Consider the following 21,890-nt stretch of genomic DNA (forward strand, 5'->3'; position numbering starts at 1 on the left):
TGTTGTGTTTTCTCATAGAAAAGAATTTTGTTGTGTTTTCTCATAGAAAAGGAATTTTCGGAAAGATTTTCTTAGCCCCTTGGCTTCAATAGGAGAATTATGTGGCCAAACCTCTCAATGTGTACACGCTGAACTCTGACTAGACTGACCCCATCTATCACACACTTGATATTCTGTGCAGTCACGTTGATATTTGGAATGCCTCAGTGTTCTTGCTCTCTCTCTCTCTCGTCCTAATCTCCTCCTGAAAAAAAGATGTACTATCTAATGAAAAATCAAATTGAAAATGCATTAAAAAGAGCAATAAAGGGCAATTACTTGAGGTTCTGGTATGAACATGGGGAATCTAATCATACATGGAAGAGAGTGGGGAAAGCTAAAGAAGAGAGGACCTGCCTGGAGCACTGTGTGCAACATCGGAACCCTGCAGAGCATTGGCTTCCTGCCAATGTGTGCACACTTCTAGCCAGGCAGCAGCAGGCACAGCGGGCAGCAAAAAGGTGCAGTTCTGCCACGTTTATCAGTGATTTATACTGGGATTAATTTGAATCAAGGCTAGCCAAGGCTTAACTCCGGTAATTGCTTTCAATGGCAAAGTGTTGCTCAGGAACATTTCACTGACATAAGAATAGCACAAAGATGTTGGTGCGCATGTGCAGAAAGCCTTTGCTGGTGCTGTATAACTGCAGGTCCTGTAGGTGGAGGGTGGAAGAGGGAAGGGAAGGGACGGCATGGGACGGGACGGGATGGGAAAGCCAAGCCAAGCCAAGCCAAGCCAAGCCAAGCCAAGCCAAGCCAAGCCAAGCCCAAGAAGATGACATAAATAAGGTTATGATCTGCTAATTTATAGCATTCAATTTCAAAACAAATGCTATAATTTAAGTAGAATACAACATATCTCACAACAGGGTGCTTGCTCAGGCAGTTGTCTGGACGCTGATTATGGGCAGCTTCAGGGATCCGGCACCTTTCTGTAGTTCTTTCATTTATAGTTCTTTCAACTGGACTTGGACAGGACAGCTCTTCAAACAGAGGATTGTTTTCTGGAAAGTCTTCGAATGGAAGACTGCCTCGTGTAAAGCAGGACTCTTGGCCACCCATGGCATCTGCATGACTCCAAGGATGCCCCAAGCACTTCTAGGGTGGTGCAAATCATGACACTGCTGGGTGTCACTGGCGGTGCCTTTTATGATCCCTGTCAATGTCACTCATATGCAGGGCCCTCAAAGTATAGATTAGGCCTGTCTGCTGTCCACATTAGCTAAAGTGATGCTGAGGACTGTGGTGATATGTTCAGTCCAGTCAGAAAGTGAAAACATAATCCACATAGGTGTAACTTACACAATTTCAGTTTTATCCCATAGTGGCTCAGCTATACAGCAATACATTTTGGCACTTGTGTTTATCTTGAAAAAGAGGATTTGACTGATCCTGAAAGCTGAACTTTGTGCCACAGATGGTGAAGAATTCAGCTGGAAAGAACATGGTGGCTTCAAAACAGTTGCAATCTCTCTCTCCCCCCACCCTTCTCTTCCTTCTGGTATTTCTTTAAAAGCAAAGTGTTCTCTTGAGATTAGAATGTTCTCCTGCTCTGCTATTTTGTGATAGTTTTTTCAGGACTGGAGTGCCAAAAAATAACTCTGCTATTGATATCAGGTTGTTCCTCTATTTCAAGGCTGTACTGAAATTCAAACGGGGTGTGTGCCAAGAGTATCAGTCGCTTCTAAGAGCTCCCCAGGGTTTCCATATGTCTAGTTTGGAATACAGAAGAGGACAATGGCAGCTGCAATCTATTTTCCTTTCCATTGGGCTGCTCATGGCTTGTATTTGACAAATACAGCTTTCCTTTCCTTTCCTTTCCTTTCCTTTCCTTTCCTTTCCTTTCCTTTCCTTTCCAAGCTAGGAAAGAAATGACAGTATCACATGACACTCTATAGGTATAACAGGGACTGCACACTACAGCTACTGCAAATATAGGTATCCATCTACTTTATTAATAGATTATTACTCAGGCTGTTACCATCTGTAGGATGGGCAGGATGTACGGCTTTTCCTTGGAGAAAGAGTCATATCTGTGTATAGATATGAAAAGTGGTTTCCTTAGGAGATTGGCGAAAGAGACACAGAGCAGGCCTCTTACCAGGACTTACAATTCAGACGTGCAACCTTGTTATCAAGAGTGAAGCAATGAAGACTAAATGGTATATTATATTTGAGTAAATGAGACCTTACTTCCCTTTGCTGAGGGAGTTATTACCCAGATTTTGTGAGGTTTCTGGAGCCCCCAAGAATCAATGCTAGCACCAGAATAAATGCTGTTTTGAACAGTGAGCTGCTGGTCCAGACCTTTGCCTAGGAAGAGGTGATGTGCTTCTCCAGACAAACTGGTTCACACACATCATGTTGCCACATCTAATGATGAATATAAATCAGGCAACCCAAAATATGACTGGAGCCAGACCATTGTTCCACCCACACAATATTACTGCTGCACTGATAGGCAAGCCTCTCCAGGGCTTCTTGCAGGAGCCTTTCCAACCTGACAACTGATGGGAACTGGACCCTGGTATTGTCTCTTTGCACCTCTCAGCCAAATCTTTGCACCTATCTCAGTAGGGGTATTTGGGGTGGAGCAGTTAGAGATGCCTTCTTTCCTTCATCTCTACTTTCTGCTGCCTCTCTCATGGAGACTGTTATCCTTTTGCTTTACAGTCACAGTGACATCCTGTTCACTACCTGCACGGATGTGTTGCCCTTCCCATGTGATTCTCTTGAATACGCGACATTAAGTGCTTGGCTGCCCTTTCTCAAGAAGTCTTCTTTATCTTGAGCCACAGTCTCTCCTTGAGTCAGCCATCTCCTAAAAATGGAACACACAAAACATGGACTCCAAGGTTGTTGCCTCAAAGTCTGAATTAGAACTGGAAGAAGATGAAGGATTGGAATTCTTACCTGGAATGCCAAGGACAGCGGGTTGAGAGATAAGCCATGAGACCAATGAGAACCAGACCATCTGATCCTGTGGGAAATATTGTTGAATGGAAGGGTTAGGTGGGGTGGGCTTAACATTAGCAGTCTGATCTTACACTGTCAGATCTAATTGGCAGACTGAGTTGCTGAATGGCCCTTGAACCAATAGCTTGAATCACCCTGGAGGTGGAGCCACCTTCTTTTGGCTGGAAATGGCAGAGAGATTCAACTATCTGCTCTAACTTTCCTGTGTCTTTTTAATGACTCCTGTACCACCAAGCTGACCAGTGTTGACACAAAAAGAAAAAAAGACTTTGGTTATAAGCCTTTTGTCCTGATCTGGGGGTGGGATGAAATACCAGTTTATGGCAGGATTAAAGGACAATTCCAGTGTGCTCATTCTCACTTTTAGAAGAACCTGTAGCACAGTTCTCCTAAAAATACCCCGACGCAATTGCTGGGGACTGAACCAAGAAATGTCTGCATGCGAAGCATGTGCTCTGCCACTAAGCTAGAGCAATGGAGGTTGGGGGACCAGTATGTGCCCGACATGATGAAGAAGCACCGTGGCCTGGAAACAATTCGATCAGAATCACGATCTGTTTGCCCAGAGACTTTGCTCAGCAGCCTTTTACCATCCTGGTACTTCGCAGATGTGTTGGATTACTGCTTCTATCATCCTCAGCCCTGGCCAGTGGCCATTCTGGCTGCGATGCTAAGGGTCACTGAGATGGCGGAAATTGCACTACAACGAATCTGGTGAGGACTAGATTGGGAAGGGCTGATGGACAGGACAGGAAAGGACTCCTCTGTTGTTCCACGTGCAGTTTCTTTAAAAACGTGTAGCTATATCCTTGATTCTGAACATGGCATTTGTTCCAATAATTCCCTTGTTCCTCCTTAAACATTTAACTTTGGAAATTTGATTTATCATCCTGTAGCTTACAGAAAGCAAATCTAATATGCCATCTACCACGCTCGGTTCCCATGGAGCCTACAAATATGATAATTTCAGGGAGTCCTCTGCGGGAGGATTACCTGTTTCCAAACAGCTGCTCCAGCTGAAAGAAAAGTTAATTGATCCCAGGGCAAGAATCAGCTATACATTGCAGTGGCATGTCATCAATAGCACTACCTTCCCAACCCCTCATTTTGAAGGAGCTGTTCAGCAACACCTCTCCGGTTACATGGGAACTCATCAGAAGACCTAATATTGTCCCAGTGACTCCAAATTTCTGTCTGCAAAACTTTTCTGAGATAGAACAGGCAGCCAAGAATGGAGCATTCTGAAGCACCTTCTCGGGATTTACGATACCCCAGGAGGTTGTTTTTTCTTTTTGGCCAAACTCATCTATTTAATGGACTCCTTTATTTATTGTTCCTGAATGGTGCATTTTAAACCACTGTGGTTTATTATTAGTATTATTATTGAACTCATTTTCTCCACTGGAGAAAGTATTTCCTTATTATTACTGTTGCTATTTTTATTACTATTAATTACATTTCTATACTGCCCGATAGGCTAAGCTCTCTGGACAGTTCACAAGAATTCAGAATACAGTATAAAAAAAAAAGCACACAGCTAGTATAAAAGCATAACATTTTTTCAGTATATGCAATTTAAAAAAAAGTCAACAGTCAGATTAATTCCATTCAGCTTGGGAGTGGGTGTACGCAATAGCAAGCTGGTGTCATCATGCAAGATTCTTGTTCAGAATATGACATAATCCCAGGACTTCCAGTGTTTCCCATGACAGCCCAGGAGCTTCCTTGCTTGCTTCCTCCCTGCCTCTCCCCCTTTCTGCAGTCATGGCCTGGCTTTGTCGTCATGCTGGCTCAACAAAGAAGGGCTGATGAAACATGCATTTAAAGAAGGGCATGGTCGGCAATGCGACATTTCTTTTGTTGCCCAAGCTGACAGTTTCTGTTCTGCATCGTGTTCCTTCAGGGTTCCCTTTTCCATTGCATGGTGCCCGTGTTGTACACAAGGGTTTGGAAAAAGAAAACTTCGGTCAACCCAGTGGCATCTGTGTGAACAGAGGCAAACCGATAAAAAGAGTTCCACTGCTGCTATTATTTGCTTTGGGCAGCTGACGTTGAAACCCAACTAAAAGTGGAAAGTTGAAACCCAACTGCTCATCTACAGTAAAAGAGCACTTGGCCATTTCCATGCCAATAACCCTTTCTCTCAGTTGCGCTCGTCATGTGTACACACTGACAGTTGCAACCCAAAAGGGCAAAAAGAGTTTCCAGTGATACTTGGATGCATATTTGTAAATACAGAATGTGAATTTCTTTTACAATCTGCCAAAGTTCATATTGTTGGTGATTAATATTTGCTTCCTTAATGGCAATTGTTGTGTGTGCACTTTTTTCCTGTAGCACACCAATACAGTTGTTCCTCTAGAATACAGAGATGTCATTACAAAATGCAATTGGAAAACAGCACATTTGACTGTATTATTATTATATTGCATTGCTGCCCCACCTCTCTTCCTCTTGCAAGGAACCAAAGGTGGTTTACAGGGTTCTCTTCATATTCATTTCATCCTCACTACAACAACCCTGTGAGGTAGGTTGGAATGAGAATCTGTGACTGGCCCAAAATGACCCATTGAACTCTGTGGCTGACCGGGGACTAGAACCCAGATCTCCAGTCCAACACGGTGTGGATAGTTCTGTAAAGCTAAAATTGAGGCTGCTGCAAAGGACTGCATACAAAGGGTTTAAAGAAAGAAAGAAAACCCTGTATCAGATTCTGAATGGCATTTTGATCAAAGTAAAGAGGGAGAAACTAAAATAAAATCAGCAAATCAGTGTGTGTCTTTAGCCATAGGCCTGAATATTTTTACTTTGACCAGGATTTATTTATTTATTTAAAACATTTGTATGCTGTCCAATTGTGCCACAGCACCTCTGGGCAGCTCACAACATGAGATAAAAACACAATAAAAACATAATAGAAACCATAACACCATGACACGTTAAAAACTACAATAAAATACAGCAAAACATACGAAAGAAGGTTCTATGGCAATTAGTTATTAATTAAAAAAAAAGGGAGGACTTCGCCTGGTGCTGAAAAGAAAGTAAGGAAGGTGCCAGGCGAATTTCCTTGGGGAGACCATTCCAAGTATGGCGAACAAGCAGATACTGACTTTGGACAGAGGAATCCACAGTTCAGATGGGGCTTGGGCTGTTTTTATCTCTTCCTCAAAGGATGTATCTGTGAAACACAAAGTTCAAGGAATGGAACTGCTGTGGCATCACACTCCTTCTGTTTTGTTCATGTTCCCATTTTCTTACTACAGCCAAATTCAGGGAAATCTCAGAGTTTTATTGAAAACACATGTATAGGATGATCCTATGAAAGGCTTGTTTCAGGTAGAAGGTGGCAGTGCATTGTGCTGCTTGGTCCAGGGGACCATGAGATCACAAACCAGTCTCCCCCACTGGAGCAGTTTTTGAACTCCTAAACCCTGAGCCTTCTAAGAATACAAATAATACTGAACCTATCACACTTGCAAGGGGCAATTTCAAAAACTAGCCAGCCACAAACAGGGAATAGTTCAAGACAAGTCATTCATTAGACTGAACTTGCTGATTGGTGTGTCTGTCAAAAGCATTAGGAAGACTGGAAAAACTAGGCTGGGCTTTGTAGAAGGTTGGACCTAGAGGATTCCTTCGAACCTTTATGATTCTGTGATCCTCAGGAGAAGGGAAAAAGAGCACAAGTCACCATAAATTACTTTGGAAAGTAATTACTGGATAATTGGAATTGTAAACCTGCAAGCAACACTTTGCTTAACATTATTTTTAACTGCATGTTGCGGATACCACATAAATGATAGAAGATGATAATGATAAAATGGTCCTGAAGCTCTCTGTACACTGGGCATATTGTGTGTGAATAACCAAACATATTTTGTGAAAGTAGATTCAGATCAGTGTAAGAAAAAGTACAAATAGCACTTTTTAAGCTGAACATTGATCCTTCCTTGCTCCTGAAGTTATACGGTCTTTTGCTTTCTACGGTCTGCTCAGTATGTGCATTTCAGTCCACATGAAGGAAGCTCACACCTTGTAGACAGATGTGTGTATATAAGGATCGGAATGAGTCACTTATGCAAACACAACCATTTACACAGGGTCTTCTTGTATGACTTTTTAACTTTGCCCTCTTAGGGCTAGAGTGTAAGTTACAGGCACTGTACATGAAAGAGTAATTTTACTAGACAAGTGATCTTATGAACTGTGTTAAGAAACCTCTGCTGAGAACAGTTTTCCAAGCATCAATAATGCAAAGTCTCTTATTTCAATTGGAAATGAGAAAAATTATATTCACTGGGCAATTGCATTTTTTTTTTTTTTTGGTTGAGTTTCACAACAGGAAAAATTTGTAATTTTCAGTGCCAAACCATGATAGCTTATCTTTTGAATGGTTTCTTATGTCAAATTGATAATAACTGTCTGCAAAAGCTGAACTTGCCATGTGTTGGAACTTACCCTTACTAAGAATAGGTGAGAAACACAAGGAAAAGGTGACAGAAATAGGGACAGAATCCTGGATACAACTTTTCCACAGCTATCACAATGAGACAAAAAGAACTAACACAATGTCTAGATCAATGATATAGCCAAGGAAAAAGAAAAAAAGAGACTTGTTTCAGAAAATCCAAGAAATCAAAAGGAAATTCAAACCTAGAATTGGAAAGACCAACAGGGGAACATACCACATGACCAGACTAGAATAAAGAACTGGTGGAAAGAATATACAGAAGAATGTACAGAAGAGTTAAAAGAATGACAGACTCTCTCAAAGAAGACTCCTACAATGAAAAACCTGCAATAGAAAGTGAAATGAAAGTTGCTCTGAAAGCATTGGGAAGGAATAAACCTACTGAAGAAGATAGAGTATCAATAGAACTATTCCAAGCTGCATTGACTGAATTGGTCCAAATCTTAACAAGAATATGCCAACAAATATGGAAAACAAAACAACGAAGCATGGACTGGAAATATTCAATGCACATTCAAGTCCCAAAGAAAGGAGTGGGAAGTGCAGCAACTATAGGACCATTGCATTAATTTTCCATACAAACTGATGCCCAAGGTGTTGCAACAATTTTGCCCTATATAGAGCAAACAGGATTCTGTAAAGGGACAAAGCGCTTGGGATCATATTGCAAATATATGTTGAATACTAAAATACTCCAAAGAATATCAGAGTCAGTCTATGCTGAATAGACTACAGAAAAGCTGGATCAAAAGAAGTTATGGATGGTCCAGAAAAGAACAGGCTCAACACTTGATTGTCCTGATGTATCGTGGACAAAAAGCTACTGTTAGGACCGAATAGGAGAAACAGAATTGTTTCATATAAGCAAAGATGTCAAATAGCGGTGTATTTTATCTCCCAATCAATTCAATCTGCATGCAGAACATATGACAAAGAAAGTTTGACTAGGAAAAGTGAACATTGTCAGAGGAAGGAGGAGTGAAAATTGAAGAAGTAGTAATAATTTACAAAATAAGGCAATACCATATTGTGGACAGAAAGCAGCTGTGAAGTGAAACAGCTCATGATGAAAGTGCAAAAGTTGGAATGCAACTGAACATTAAGAATCAAAAATGATGACCAATTGTACAACCTTAATATCAACGATGAATAAATTGAAATTGTGAAATAGTTTGCATAACTTGGCTCAATCACTAATTTAAGAGGAGACTACAGTCAAAAATTTAGAAGACTGAGATTAGGAAAGACAGCATGGAAAGAACTAGAAAAGATAATCAAGTTTAAGGATATTTCACTGGACCCCAAGGCCAGAATCATCTACCCTATTGTATTCCTGATCATTATATATGGATGTAAAAGCTGGGCAGTGAAGAAAACTGACAGGAAGAAAACTGATACATTTAAAACATGGTACCAGAAGAGAACCTTGTTGATGCCCTGGACCAACAGAAAGACAAGCGGGTTCTAGATCTACTTGGTAGATCTAGGTAGAACTTGCTCTTGAAGCAAAAGTGACACAGTCTCTCATACTCTGGGCACATCGTGAGAAGAGTTCACTGGAGCAGGCATTGTTGCCAGGAAAAGTCCAAGGCAGAAGAAGTACAAGAAGAGACTGATCATCTCCAGCCGTGAGTTTACAAGAGCTGAGTGGACTGTGAAGGACAGGACTTTTCATTCACAAGGACACCATGACTTGGAGATGATGGCATGGCAACAAGACAGGAATGCTAACCACTTAACTTGAACCCAATGGGACTTTTGTATGGGTAGACATGCACAGGTCCATGCTATGGGCAGCATCAGGACCCACCTGGGTTAACTGGGTCAGCCAACTCTTACCTTAATACACATGGAGAAGTTAAACTCTTCTGCACAATCTTTGGTCAAGCCAGAACAGGCCAGTCCTTCGGACATACAAGTACAGAATCATGACACAGTTTTCTCTATTGTTGGCTTCCTGGCCATAAGACTGATGTCCGAAATGCAGCTAATAGCCACACTAGGCAAAATTACATTCCATTTCCACAAACAGCTTCTCTGCATGGGAGTTTAATCCACTGCTTTATTGAGATTTCTTCTTCTCCTCTCATACATTTTTCCTCCCACAATAAAAAGGGAAATAATTTAAGATTTACAAAGTCTGAATGTGGGAAAAATGGAAACTGACAGGCATATTCAACCAGTTCTTGTGTGCTTGGCCCTTTCCTGTCTGGATTTATATCCTTGTGTATTCATCTGGGTTAGTGCTGAATTGCATTTGCCATTTCTTTTTTTTAAAAAACTGGCTCTTCAAAGCTACATGCAGCTTTTATTATGGCTCCCTTCATACTCTGAACTTGTACAATTTTGCTGGTCCAGATAGAGAAATATTTGTTTGGGCTTTGTTTTGGAGAAGAATTTATCAAACTTCACATATGCCTTCATATTGAGATGAAACAAAATTGACATTTAAAAACATTCAAATGTTAGAGAAAGAGAAACTAATGGATAAACCAACATTTATATATCAGCCACCCTCTCCCTTTGCTCTGTATTTTCTGTGCACCGCACAAGAAAACTCAGTGTGTCTTCCTTTTTATTTTGTTAAAGCTGGGCTGAAAGGAGGAGTCCTTGGTGTACAAAAAAAGAAAAAAGCATAAGATCCCTCCAAGCAGCTGGGTCATCTGCACAACTAAAGGGTTGCGAGCTACTGACAGCCGTTTTGCATGTACCCGCCTCCCAATATCTTCAGCTGCAAGCCACTATTGCCATGTATAAGTATTGGCACAATGCCGTGTGCAATGGTAAGGCTGTGATTAGCTCCTATTCCCACATTGCCTCTGCTTATGGTGGTGGTGAGGCAGCGGCTGGGTCAGGGCTGCAGCAAAGGCAAGAGGTTTTCCCTTTCCCTCCTTCATCAATGCCAAAGCGTCTGGGACCGCTGCTTCCGAGCTGCTACTTGGTAGTGAGAAAGCAGAAATGCCCATAGGGGTGATGGGTTGAGGGGGGGAGTTGCACCGCTGCTCTCAGGGCACCGGCAGCAGTGCGAAGCTTCAGGCATGTATCTATTTGTACCCTCCCACCTCCAGCCAGGGTATGGTCGTGTTCCTGTGCCTCCTTCATCCCTGGGTGTGCATGTGCCTCACAACTTCACCCAGGTGTGTGTTGCACTCCTCCCTGCATAAGCCTGTGTGGGCATCTGCAGCCTTCCCTGTGAATTGCAGATGTGGTCCTCCAGTCCAAAAGTTGTGTGTCTTTGTCTCAGGGTGATGACTGCCCTTTGCAAGAAACCCCTGTAGCAAAGAAGCCCACCAGCAAGGAAAATCTTCTCCTTTTCCAGATCCACAACAAGCACTCAGAGATGCTCATCACAGTGCGGGGTTTTGGAAATGTATTTCCCCAATACTAGCCTGTATGATACTACACTGGTTTGTGGGTTTGTGGTGCATCTGTCCCACTGGCCCGCATTGCCAGCAATAACTGTGTTGAACATTTGGAATAGTGTCCAAGTGGTCCCTTGAGATCTCTCCCCATCATTCACCTCTGTATTTGGGAGAATCAGGGACAGGCTCAAGGCAGAGCAAAGAAGATCAATGTCTTACGGACCCAAGCTCTGGAGGGCTCTAGCTTCAATTCCAAATAGACTTGGGATGGGATGAAGAAATTGGTGCCCAATGCTGCCTTCTTTTAGCTTTTGCCCATGACACTTTCTATTTCTTTCTCAGATACTTGTTTCCACATGCTTGTCAATAAACTAGGAGCAGACAGTGGCATCTTTATTTCAGATTTTTCATTTCTGAATACCCTTAAGCTGAGATGGTGAAATTTCTTCACTATGATTTCAGTTTATGCTCAAAAAAAGCATTTGCTCCTATTGTTCTAGTGGCATGCTCTATCTGTATTTCCTTGTTTCGTATTTTTGGCAGCAGTGCAGAAAAGAGTACTTTATCTTAAAATACACATTCTTGTGACAGATAGTGCTGCCCAACTTGATGTCAGGAAAATAAATATGGCTAATAACTTAGGATGTAATCAACATTCTAATCACATGTGTAAAGACAGATTTTCACAGTATCTTGCATGGCCCGTTTTACTGACAATATTGCCAGTTTTGTGTTGTATTTGAGAGAAAATAGATATTAGCTTACTCTCTGTTGAAGCTGAGAAGGTTAGGAAGTAAAGAATAGCTCTTTGAAGTGGAATGAACAGATGTACAGTCTGTTCCATGGCTTCTTAAGTCCAAATATTTAGATTCAAGTGAATGTATTCTCAGATATACTTGGAGGCAAGTCCCACTGATTTAAATGGAACTTACTTTCATGTAAGGGTCCCTAAGAATGAGGCCAGTCAGCTTGATCCATTTAAACCATGGCAGATGAAGTAGCACAAGTGCCGAACATGGTATCTGATCCCTGGCAAGGGAGGCAAAGTCATCTGCCAAGCAACCCTTCCATAAAATGGTTCCTACTCCCTGAAGAGCACCATGTTGAGTCAATGGACCATCTGCACTTCTGGTCCAACCCTGCTTGCAACAGCAAGTGTCCTTCCACCATGCCTGGACCAAAAAGGCGATGGCCAAGGATGTCACATTGCATCGGTGAATGTGATCGCGCCAACATCAGCACATGGGTCAAATGCCAGTATTGGCACTACAGCCAATGCTATGCTTGTGTGGACATAGGGACCTTACCTGTCTGCCAGTAGCCTTGCCCCAGTCTGCCAGTAGCCTTGCCAAATAAGCAGGCTTTGATCCCAGGCCTGCATACTTGAGGTTATATTTCAATGGATGGCCCGTTTCTGCCAGTGTCTGCTCCAGGTTTTTGAGGGCTCTTGGACAAGACACAGTGAATGGGAACCCACCTGCAGTGAGTCTGCCTTCTCACCACCGGCTGCTGCTGCTTCTCTCTAGGTTCTCATCACTGTTATCACTCACTTGCCTGACAAGCAGAGTGCCAGTGAGTAAGGTGGTAGGGATATCTCGTGCTTGTCCTTCACACCACCACCATTATCTGGGCCAGAGTGACAGGCAGGCGAGCAAGCACAGAGCAATGATGAACAGAAGCATGTTTAAGGGAATCTAGGGCCCCTGTTTGGACATGGCCCTGGGAGGGTGCCCCAGCACACCTACCCTTGCCTCTCACACCTGTTGAAGTTCAGGGTCATACCACTGGCCGCACCCACTTGGATGCAAGATACACACCTTTTCCAAGTAAGAAGCTTCCATACTGATGGTGTGAATTAGGCCTTATTTTTCAGAAAATGTCTCGAGAATTGTGGCATAGCTGGCTTTACATTCTTCAGCTTAAGTGTGAACCAAACTCCTAAAACATAGGCCCCCATTATGACATTCCTTATGCTAGTATAACTCTTTTGATTCCAGGAGCTGAGGTAACATAGCGATGATTTCTGGGCTCAGAGCATTTTAGTCCAAGAAAGCAATATAGAGAACAGGAAATGAGAGTGCACTTCAATGAATATCTTTGGGCCATTTTTGGTTTATGCACTTTGCTTCATGCTACTTCAGTAATTTGGATCCACAGCCAGTAATAGGGTGCACTTTGGCAGCAGAAATACTGGCATGGTTTAGGGTGGAAAAGCTCTACAAATTGTCAGCTCACCTCTGAGCTCTAGCATGGATTATAGGATCAAAAGTCATTAAAATGGAACGGTTTGTTTGCTGTTACATGAATTGGAACTATGTTTACTGTGCAGAGCATTTGGTGGCTGGATTTCAGGATGGAATCAAATAGGCCTGTTCATATTGGGGTGTGACATTTGTGAAGAGTTTGAATTGCTTTGGAAATACTTTGCTCTGGATTTTATTTTGCTCTGTGTGTGTGTGTGTGTGTGTGTTTCTGTACACCTCAGAATAAGAAAAGGCAATGTAAAAAATTAAGAAACACAATGGAAACTATGGCTCACAACATTAACCTTCCCATGCTTCCCTTTGCTTTGTGCCCTGTGCACATAGCCGCCTCCCAAAAAAGCACTGATTTTTCCTCAGCTTATCCAAATGGATATGCTTAGATTCTCCTGCTTCTGCTGGCTTAAATAAGAAATGCTGCACTAATAAATTCTAATACATAGCCAGTCTTCACAGGTTTATGACCTTCCAGCAGCAGGGGGTTCTGTGTAACACTTCATTCCCCTCCCTTCTTTTGACACTCGCTGTTTCTCTTGCCGTCGGCCCGGTGTCCTTGATTTATGGGTGGGCCACCAGGGGGGCAACTCACCTGCACAAATAGTTCACACGGGGTTGTTTATTGTACTAAGTAGGCTTCATGCTGGCCGAGGGATTTTCCAAGGGAAAGGAGCTGCTGTCAGATCTTCCATCATCATAACAAAATTGGCACTGGCAATCTCTCAAATTTCGAAAGGAAATCTAGGAATAAGTTACAGGTTTTACTAACAACCAGAAGAACTTGGTTGGGGGCAGAAAAGGACCACCTCCTACCAACACAAGCACTCCCTGCCCTGTTCTGGGAAACATGTATAGGATAAACACCTCACACTTGCTTTCTTCATTCCCTAACACTTTTTGGTCTCAGCTCTTTCATCATTTGCTGTGTTAGACATATTTACTGCAGTTACACTAATGGAACTTTCTTTCAAATAATATTTCTATTATTGAAATATTGGTCTAAGTTAGTTATTAACCTTCCAACAAATATTCCAATAGTTCTGGTCTGATTTTATATTAAGTCTATAAATATGAAAAGAGATCAGATTGTCTCTTTCGTAGGGATACAATACATGTTCCTCATATAGGTGTTAAGTGTGTATACTACGTAAATAAACTGTATACATGAATGAACACTCACCCATCACCTGTGAGGAGAGTGATCACTTGGAAAGATTGCCTGCAACATTAGTCCTACTTAGAACAGACTCATTATGATGAATGAGGCAAGTTACTCTTGACTAGATGAAGTCCTATTCAGTTCCAAGAAAGACGAACACTGGACTCCCCTCCTGGATCTCTGATGGACTCTGCTTGCTGCACTCCAGCGAGTTCTGCAATGTGCACTTGTGGCTGTTCAGCAAGTCATGCGTTTTGATCAGGCACCTGTGCACATCAGTCATCCCAATGGCAACATTTACAAAGGGCATTATTAAATGCATATATGGAATTTGTTATGACTTAACAGCTGTCTTGTACCTTGGCCATTACCCTTTTTTCTCGCACAGTGCTTCCTCCTTCTCTGTTAATAGCAATTTGCCTTTTGATTTTATTGTGGGGAATGGAAATAAGAAATAAATGTTTCAGACTATCTGAGAACAAACATGATTTCTGCATACATTAAACATCGCTTGGCAGTTTAATCAGTCATTCCTTTCTGTTTTATCTTTGTATAAAGTGCACTAATGGAAGTTCTAATGCTGAAACTCATTGGCCCCGAAATCTATGTATCATTTTCTATCATTGTGAAGAGATCATAGCAATATCCAGGTCTGGAGCTTGACTGACGGACGGCATTGTTGGATTTGTTTCACTGGCAGTTGCCAGGCTTGCTATGCATGGCTACTGTGAATAGTTTACCTCCCTCTTTTGTGGCCCCTTCTTCTATGTTTCTTGGAATTTGTGACCTACAGAATGGATAGTATGTTGTACAAGACAGACTACCTTTTAAATTCAGAGACAGGAGGCTGTAGAAAACATCACCAGCATTTATACAAGTTGGACCTGGGCTGTGAGATCCTCAGATGTTTTTGGACTGTACATAACCAAGGATGAGGGAAAGTGGGAGTTGTAGTCCAACCACATCTGGAGAGCCACATGTTCTCTATCTAAGCTAAGCATGACCCTGTACATGTCACCTCAGAAATATATCTCTCTGAGATTATTGAAACTTAGTCCCCTGTGAATATTTTATAGGATTCCTGCTTGCTTTATTTATTTATTTATATCCTGCCTTTTTCCTACAAAGGGCTCAAAGCAGCTTATATCATTCTCCTCCTCCATCTTATCCCCACAACCACAACCCTGTGAGGTAGATTGGGCTGAGAGTCTGTGACTGGCCCAAAGTCACCCAGTTGGCTCCATGGCTGAGCGGGGACTAGAACCCAGATCCTCTGAGTCCCAGTCCCATGCTCTTAACCACTACACCACACTGTTCTAAAATGCCCTAATATTAGAACCATATAGGTGGAAGGGGCCTAAAGGACTCCAGGTTAAAGTGTTCTGACAGATGGCCATCCAACTGCTTCTTGAATGCCTCCAGTGCAGGAGAAACCATGACTTCCCTCAGTAATCGTAGTCAGGTCTACTCAGAAAAAAGTCTGTGGAATATTTTCCTTCAATTTTCCATTCAGCATAGCTGTCTAGGGAATGCTGGAAATTGTAGGATATGTTTCTGACTAAAGAATGGTTTCTTAGTCATACTTCGATACTTATAACTAGCATTTCACATCTATTTCAATGGCTCTAAGTGCAATTGACAACCCAAATGCAAGCCACTGAACCTAAACATTCTTCTGTTTGTTCTGAAGCTTTATTGTCATATTAAGTCATTATTACAATTCAAGAGAAGTGCTCCATTCCATAGGTCCTTTAAAGGGAAATGTATTTTTATTGCTAGTATTTTGCCTTCTTTAACATTTGTAGTAAAGAAATAATGACCAGCTGCACAACATGGTAGCCTATCCTGGGTAGCAACCCATGATGGTTTGTCATACAAACCCAGATTGATTCCCACAGGATGAAAGCAAGAAACCACTATGACCACCCATGTTTTAGCGGTTGCTGTACCCATGATAGGTTGTTGTATCGTTCAAACCTGGATGATTAACCCAATTATGGACACCAGGGATCAGCTGGTGATTTACAAGGCAAGAGCAGCCAAACCTCCTTGCCCCTCTTGCCAAATGTGCCCAGGTTTACGCTAATGGCAGCAGGCCACAAGTGCCGGAGCGGCACAGGGCTGGGTGCCATTGGCTTGTTGCCCTTCCCACCAGGATTGCAAGCTGACTGGGACTTGCTGCTGCTTCTTTGCACTTTGCATGTTCCTTCCCCAGTGATCACCTGTTTCGATAGCCACTAAGAATCCCTTCAGTGTGCCCAAGTGGCATCTTGGAGGGCTGATAATGACCACCAGATCATTTCTTTTCTTCTTTTCTCCTGCAAAACAACACACACAGTAGGTTTGTCGTCCTCCTCCTCCTTGCAATACTTGCACAAGGCTTGCAGTTGTGTAAATGCAAAAATTTGAAGCTTCAGCTAGACCAGTGTCCTCAAAATGGATGCCAAAGTGCAGTGTGTACCAAACCAGGACATTGCTCCAAAGAGGATCCACATAGGACTTTTGGGCAACCTGCCAAGAGAAACCAAAGGCACGAGTGATCTTTCCTCACAAAAAGGGAAGGGTCTGATTTACATCCCAATTGCAAAATCTTTCTTTCTTTCCTCTCTCCCTCTCTCTCTCTCCCTCTCTCTCTCTCTCTCTCTCTCTCTCTCTGTCATCCCTGCTGTCCTCAGGTTGAGGCTCATTTTATACTTACACACCAACCAAGCTGTTAAAATGCTAGTTTCCTTTTAAATGATGGTTTTGACTGCATGTTTCTCAACTGGAACATATACAGCCACATTAACTGAAAAGTAATAATAATCTACAAGTCACTGACCACTCCTTCAAGTTTCTACTTCAGCACCTTGAAGGGGCTGTCAGTGGCTCTTAAAATGGAGATTATGAAAGGCAGCTGTTGAGCTCACTTTTTCATCTTTGGAAAGGTAAAAGGGCAAAGTGCAAAAAAAAAAAAAAAGCCATGGTGAGTTGAAAAAGGCTTGCAATTGGTGGGAAGACAAGTGGGCCCTGCCATGGTGTCCCAAGCAAACATGCAGGAGAACCAAGGAGGAGGGGGCAAACAACTCATGGTGAGCCAACCACCAACCCACCATGGCTTATTGCCAGGTTGAGTTGGCATGGCAAACACACTCTACAAGGGCCTTTCTTGCAACTCAGTGTTTCATTTGTATTTGTTGTTGTTAGTTGTGAAGTTGCGCCCAACCCATCACAACCCCATGGACAACACTCTTCCAGGCCTTCCTGTCCTCCACCATCCCTTGAGGTCCATCCAAGCTCACACCCACTGCCCCGGTGACTCCATCCAGCCACCTCATTCTCTGCCGTCCCCTTCTTCTTTTGCCATCTATTGTTCCCAGCATTAGGCTCTTCTCCAGGGAGCCGTTCCTTCTCATTAGGTGGCCAAAGTATTTGAGTTTCAGCTTCAGTATCTGGCCTTCTAAAGAGCAGTCAGTGTTGATTTCCTTTAAGATTGACCAGTTTAACAGTTACATATTTCACACATTATTTAGCCAGTTTGGCCAGTTAACATGAAGTTCTGACATGTCTGTGACTTCTGCCAGTGGGCCTGTGAATTGGCCTTGGACTAAACAGTAATCCCAAAGAGGAAGAAGAACATCAATATAACTTCTACAGCTAGAAGTTATATATTTAGCACCATCTATATTTAGCACCATCAGGGTGGCAAGATATGGCCTTTCCCTTGCTGTCCAAAGTAAAAAAAAAATGTCTCTGCAGATGCAGTTATAAGCTACAAATATCAGTAACTGTTTTCAGCTATGAGCATCAAAGAGAAGAAAACCCCTATGAAAGCAATTTTATTCCTTCAGCTTTTCTGCCTTTGTATTGCCAATTATTCTTTCCTGATGGTTGGTATTCTTAAGTGCCTACAGCTTCAGATCTCAGCTATTCCAGCTCTTATATATTTTCAAATACATCAGGGCACTTTTCAGCTTTCAGAAAGCTAAGAATAAATCCTTACCTGGAAGTTGCCCAAGAACTCTGAATAGACTTTAGTACAATAGAAATGAGCTCAAAATATCTAGGCTAAGTGTTTATGTTAGCTCTTACAAGTGTTTCTTATGAGGCAGAAGCTAAACATATTCTTAGAATGTTTTGAGTGTTAAATTTGCTACTAATGTTTATTAAATCCAGACACATAAATATTTTTACTTTTATAAATAATGTGTATAAAAGAAAATATTAGTAAACTTACTTCAGGCATGTTGCAGTCCATATTATTGCCTTTGTAAACAATTTGCAAAGGAGAAACTTAATGAATTACTTCATGGGATGTTATGGTGACCAACAAGAGGTGTGCTGAACTGTATTTACACATGACAGCTGCAATCTTACCTATGCTTACCTGGAAATAAGCCCCACTGGACTTACTTCTCAACAGAATGCACAGGATTGCCAAAAGGCAATATAAATGATTGTTGAGATAATTGCTAGCAACAACACCATATTTGTGGATTACAAAAGCATACGGATAGAAGGGGAAGAAACTAGCAGTGGGAATTTATTTATGAATCATTACCAATGACTGAACAATCTTCACTGAGCCAAAGTGTTGCAAATTTTATATGCCCCAGTCCCACCTGACCTACATTAGCAGGATCTGCCATGGACAGGTCAACTGCATTACCCTATCTGGATATAGAAACAAACAGAACGAGCCAGAAGGGGTCTCCAGGTCCATCTAGTCTGACCCCCGGCTCCAGCTGGCTCTGCTCATGACATGCTTACTATGTGAATGTCCAGCCTATCCTTGAACATCCTCACCAATGGGGCTTCAACCACCTCGCGTGGAAGCCCATTCCACACCCTCGGGGTCCTGACTGTCAGGAAGCACTTCCTGGCATCCAAACTGAACCTTGGTTCCCTGAGCTTCACTCCCTTGGAATGCATCCTGCCCTCCTCCACAGGAGAAAACAGGTCTCTACCCACCTCCACATGAAATCCCCTCACATACCTGACACCCCTTCATGTACCTGAGGGGCTTAGCCCAGTTTTCCCTCACCTGCCATCCTTCAGAGTTAGACTGCGATTCCATGACCATGCTGGCTTGCACAGTGCAATCCAACCCATCTGGAGCCTACCCACCTGGAAAGCCATGGCCTCGCTCTTTTCTTGGGATCTTAACACCTCATCATAGACTTGAGGCAAAGTCACTCTTCAGAGCTATGAGCTTCTCCTGTTGGGTGACTACTTCTCACAGTAAGGAATAGCAATCAGTTTGCAAGAACCCTGGATGTCTGCCGTCTAGTCTCCATGACACTACAACTATCCTGCAACTGAAGGACAGAGGATTGCTGTCACTGTGTTACAATTTTTCTGTAGAGATACTTATTTTATATCCTTTTTGCATTTATATTCTACCTAATGCCCAGCGATGGCTCTCAAGGTGACTTATAAAAGTAGAACTAAGCACATCAAAAGAAGAAGCACATACACATTTGAAATATAAAATGGGAATGATAAAGTATATTACGCTAAGATCAGAAAAGAGAATCAGATTTTACTGGTATACTAAAGCTTCTACAAAAGCCTTCACCATCTTGGAGTCTTCCAGATGTTCCTTACAACAGCTCCCAGGCTACCCAATCATTGGTCACACTGGTAGTAGGTGAAATCCAAAACATAACTTGTTCTGTAATAAAGCAATCTTTGCCTGACTTTCTGATAGAAAGACAGTGCTTAAGTAGTAAATGTCAGAAATGGATAACACTGAAAACTTCACCAATCTCACTTCTGAAGGCTGATGTACTCTGAACAGGGACTCACCTGATGACCTGAATAAAGATACGGAATAAATGAGTGATATGTATATAAGATGTGGCCTGCATCAGATCCTTTGATGAAACATAACAGTATAAAAGCACAATAATGTAGAATATCCCTTGTATATCCCCTAAGCGTCCTTCATTGTCATCATTTAATATATAATAATCAAATAACTAGGGTTGAAAAGAAGTTAGCAAACAAATATGTTGAAAGTAAGTCAATGTAAAAAGATGAGACTGCTGATAAACTAAAAATTAATCTTAAAAGTTCCTTGTCCTATCCTTTTCAAGCAATAGGAAAACTTTCTCTGATTCTGAAGCACTTTTAGGTGGGAACTGAGAAAGATAGTTGAAGACCCAATGTTGTGACATATGTACTTCTGAAATAATTATTGTGAACATTAGATGCTACAGATAGTAATGTTTGTTCAAAAATCATTATCTCTGTTGATTTTAAAGATCTTTGTCTCAGTTCTGTCTAATCAGATGATTATATGGAAAATTACTGCACTGTGTATCAAGAGAACAAGGGTAAAAATAAAAGATGTGAGATTTAAATTCCTAGATTTGCCAAAGTTAAATCTTGCAAGAAAGGTCATATGACACCACAAAAATGAGACTGAGAACAGGATTGAATGTCAGATTCACAGGGGAAAAGGAATTCCTGAAAACAGTAAGTATCAGATTTTTAAAAAACATGAGTCTTTTGGGGTTCAATCCTACACATGTTTAGGCAAGGAAAAGTCCTGGCTGGGGAACGCTAGGAGTTCTAGGTCATTTTTCTGCCTAAGCATGTATTGGATTGAAGCTTTCATCAGTTTTACCAGTGGTCTATAAAATGGTCATCACACTGTAAGCAGAAGCTTGCATTTGAAATATTTATCATTGTATTAACTATCACATTACTCCTGTGTAGTTTTTAGAAACAGCTCCCAGCCATCCCTGTCTATAAAAGAAATCTGAGGACAACTCTTAACATGAGTCTGCTTAATTCAGGCCACCATTTCCTCAGGCCTATCTCTCTGGCACACATCACAAAAGTGAGTTTGGCATCTTCTTCTTAGATAAGAATGTATCATTCTTCATGTCACAATTGTAACATAATAATGAGTTGATTGATAATCTAAAAACAGGTTCATGAGTGACCTTTCATAAAAGAATAGTAGAACTGTGAATGAGCGTGTATTCCCACAATGCCTTCTGGAATGGAACTAAAACTCCCATCAGCCTCAGAACTCATGGCCCAGAAAGGTAACTGCCCAGAGGCCGTGTAAAAATGAAACATAAAAGCAAACAGAAGATTGATGGGAGTTGGAGTTCAAAACATCTGGAAGTCACTAGGTTGGGGGAGACTGATGTGATGTAATGTATGGCAGGTAAACTCAGATAAAAACTTTGTTTTATTGTGATAAAGAGACTGTGATGAAAACTCCATTTTCACACAATTTTATATTTGGCTTTTAGATGGAAGAATTTCTGTTATAACTTGCTTACGCTGTCTTTAAAAAGAATTCATTCTAAAACTGAATTCAGGATGGAGGATTTTGGTCCTGGTTTTGCCTCCACTGTTCAAAAGACATGTTTTACATGTTTTCTATAATTAAAATCAAATGCCAATGGGAAGGTTTTGAAGAACAACATTCAACACTGAAAATAAGCTCCATGAAGGTTTCATGGAACAATAGCAGTGTAATGAACTAATTGTCTATGGCAGCTTAATAGCACAAAAGAAATATCCGTTTGTTATTAGAAGTCCCTCTGGTGCTAATGTCATATTATACAAATGACAATTTAGCTTGTATATGCATTCTGTATTATAATCAGTATTTCATGTTA

This window comes from Varanus komodoensis, unplaced genomic scaffold (genome assembly GCF_004798865.1).
Source record: "Varanus komodoensis strain SLA01 unplaced genomic scaffold, ASM479886v1 scaffold1, whole genome shotgun sequence".
Taxonomy (NCBI): domain Eukaryota; kingdom Metazoa; phylum Chordata; class Lepidosauria; order Squamata; family Varanidae; genus Varanus; species Varanus komodoensis.